Genomic DNA, 3687 nt, shown 5'->3' with positions numbered 1-3687 from the left:
ACCCCTTTTTCCAAAACGCATCACCCCTTTCATGGGTGAAACCTTCAGCAAGGCATGTTCACCCTCCATAAACTCCAAGTCTCTAACCTTGCGATCCGCATATTCCTTTTGCCTACTTTGCGCCGCTAGAAGCTTTTCTTGAATAGATTTCACTTTATCTAACGATTCCCTCAGAAGGTCAGTACCCCAAGGTCTAACCTCAAATGCATCAAACCAACCAATGGAAGACCTACATCTCCTCCCATACAATGCTTCAAAAGGAGCCATATCAATACTTGAGTGATAGATATTGTTGTAGGAGAACTCTGCTAAGGGGAAGAAGTTATCCCAATGTCCTCCAAATTCTATCACACATGCACGAAGCATATCGTCCAACACTTGAATCGTTCGCTCAGACTGACCATCGGTCTGAGGATGGAACGCAGTACTAAGGTCCAACCTAGTACCCAGTTCCGCATGCAATGTTCTCCAAAACTTAGAAGTAAACTGCGTACCTCTATCTAATATGATGGAGAGTGGAACCCCATGCAACCGAACGATTTCTAAGACATAGATTTTGGCTAACTTCTCTGCATTGTAAGTCATCTTGACCGGAATGAAATGAGCAGACTTAGTTAACCTATCAACAATCACCCAAATAGAGTCATACTTACCCATTGTCTTTGGAAGACCAACCACGAAGTCCATTGAAATCCTTTCCCACTTCCATTCAGGAATGGGCATTCTCTGAAGTGTTCCTCCGGGCCTCTGGTGTTCATATTTTACTTGCTGACAGTTTGGACATTTGGCAATAAAATCAACAATATAACGCTTCATTCTACTCCACCAAAAGTGTTGCTTTAGGTCACGACACATCTTGGTTGCACCAGGATGTATAGAATACCTTGAACAATGAGCCTCTGTCATAATAGTGTTGATCAAGTCATCGACGCGGGGTACACATACCCTTCCCTTGATTCTCAAAACACCTTCCTCATCGATTTGTGCTTCCTTAGCCTCTCCTCGCAATACTTTATCTTGGATTCTGCTTAGTTTCTCATCATCAAACTGTTTTCCCTTAATCTTGTCAAGAAAAGAAGATCTCGCCTCCACACTGGCCAACAATCCTCCCTTCTCATTTACTTCTAACCTCATCAAGTCGTTAGCCAGAGTCTGAACCTCTCTAGCCAATGGACGTCTAGAAACTTGCAAGTGAGCCAGACTTCCCATGCTCCCTGCCTTTCTACTTAAGGCGTCTGCCACAACATTAGCCTTTCCGGATGATACAAGATAGTGATATCGTAGTCCTTCAGTAGTTCCATCCATCACCTCTGTCTCAAATTCAAATCTTTTTGAGTAAAGACATACTGTAGGCTACGATGATCCGTGTATACTTCACACTTAACCCCATATAGATAGTGTCTCCATTGCTTTAAGGCAAACACTACCGCAGCCAATTCCAAATCATGGGTCGGATAATTACGTTCGTGCACCTTTAATTGCCTTGAAGCATAAGCACTTACGTTCTTCTCTTGCATTAGCACTGCACCCAACCCCGAATAGGATGCATCACAATAGACAATGAAATTCTTACCTTCCACTGGCAAGGTAAGGATTGGTGCCGTAGTCAACAAAGTCTTAAGCTTCTGAAAGCTTTCTTCACACTCGTCCGACCATACAAATGGAACATTCTGCTTAGTCAAGTTCGTCAATTGGGAAGCAATGGAAGAGAATCCCTTGACAAATCGACGGTAGTAGCTAGCTAAACCAACAAAGCTCCTTATTTCTGACACATTAGTAGGTCTTACCCAATTCGTCACTGTCTCAATCTTAGAAGGATCTACCATCACCCCATCCTTCGAAACCACATGCCCCAAGAAGGACACTGCATCTAGCCAAAACTCACACTTGGAGAATTTGGCATAAAGGTTTTTCTCCCTCAACATTTCCAATACCATTCTCAAATGCTCTTCATGTTCCTTCTTGCTCTTTGAGTATACCAATATATCATCAATGAATACGATCACAAAGAGATCCAGATATGGCTTAAAAATCCCGTTCATCAAGCTCATGAAAGCAGCAGGGGCATTCGTAAGACCAAAAGACATTACTACAAATTCGTAATGCTCATACCTAGTTCAAAAAGCAGTCTTTGACACATCCGTTGCCCGTATTTTCAATTGATGATAACCGGATCTCAAGTCAATCTTAGAGAAGACACAAGCACCTTGTAACTGATCGAACAAGTCATCAATGCGAGGAATGGGATACTTTTTCTTGATAGTTACCTTGTTCAACTGCCGGTAGTCTATGCACATCCGAAAACTCCCATCCTTCTTCTTCACAAATAACACCGGAGCACCCCAAGGGGATGCACTTGGTCTAATGAAACCTTTACTTAACAACTCTTGAAGTTGGGCCTTTAACTCTCTTAACTCCGCGGGAGCCATTCTATAAGGGGGTATAGAAATAGGGCGAGTACCCGGTTCAAGATCAATGCAGATTTCAATATCTCTATCCGGTGGCATGCCAGGAAGGTCTGGGGGAAACACATCTAAAAACTCACGAACTATCGAGACCGACTCAATTGGAGGTACTTGGATAGTATCATCCCTGAGATGTGCCAAGAACGCTAAGCAACCCTTACTAACCATTTTCTTAGCACGAAGAAAAGACATTATAAGAACCGGATTGGAAGTGTAGTCACCCTCCCACACTAACGGATCTGTCCTAGGCTTGGCTAACGTCACAGTTTTAGCATTACAATCCAAGATCGCAAAATTCGCAGAAAGCCAAGACATACCCAGAATTACATCAAAATCAACCATTTCTAAGATAACCAAGTCTACATAAGTGTTGCTCCCCACAAAAGTCACCAAACAAGACCTATACACTTTTTCAACTATCACAGACTCACCCACCGGAGTAGAAACCCGAATAGGTATGTCAAGCAATTCACAATGTAAATTAAGACCATTAGCAAATGCGGAAGATACATATGAAAATGTAGAGTCAGGGTCAAATAATACAAAAGCCATACAATCACAAACCAAAAGATTACCTGTGATAACAGCATCTGATGTCTCCGCTTCCAACCGCCCAGGGAAAGCGTAACAATGGGCCCTATCACCAGTCTGTCTGTTGCCTCTAACAGGTTGCGCTGCAGTAGTTCCCATTTGTTTGTCACCCCATCCGTTTTGATGACCACCATTACCTCGGCCACCACGTCCTCCAGAATAACGGCCTCTACCATGACCACCTCTACCTCTAGCTATTGGGGGTCTATAACTCTGTTTTGGACAATTTCTCCTAATGTGTCCAATCTCCCCACATCCATAACACTCTCTGGAATCAAGCATAGGTCTCTCATAGAAGTGTTGACCAGTCTGAGGTGGACCCCCAACTACAGTCTGTAGTGAAGACTGAATTGGTCGGATTGAGTAACCTCCTGAACCTTGTCCTCTAGAGTAAGAGCCATTAAACTCATCTCCCTTTCGAACCCTTTTTGATGTTGATGCCATGGTGAAGTCATCTGGCTTCACTCCTTCCACCTCTATCACGAAGTCTACCACCTCTTGAAAGGATTTTGCCATAGCCGCTACCTGTAAGGCTGAAATCCGCAGTTCTGACCTCAACCCCTTCACAAAACGGCGAATCTGCTCTTGTGGACTGAAACAAAGTTGGGTGGCATACCGAGATAATGCACGG

This window comes from Solanum lycopersicum, chromosome 5, assembly GCF_036512215.1.
Source record: "Solanum lycopersicum chromosome 5, SLM_r2.1".
NCBI lineage: Eukaryota > Viridiplantae > Streptophyta > Magnoliopsida > Solanales > Solanaceae > Solanum > Solanum lycopersicum.
Note: the sequence above shows the minus strand (reverse complement) of the source record.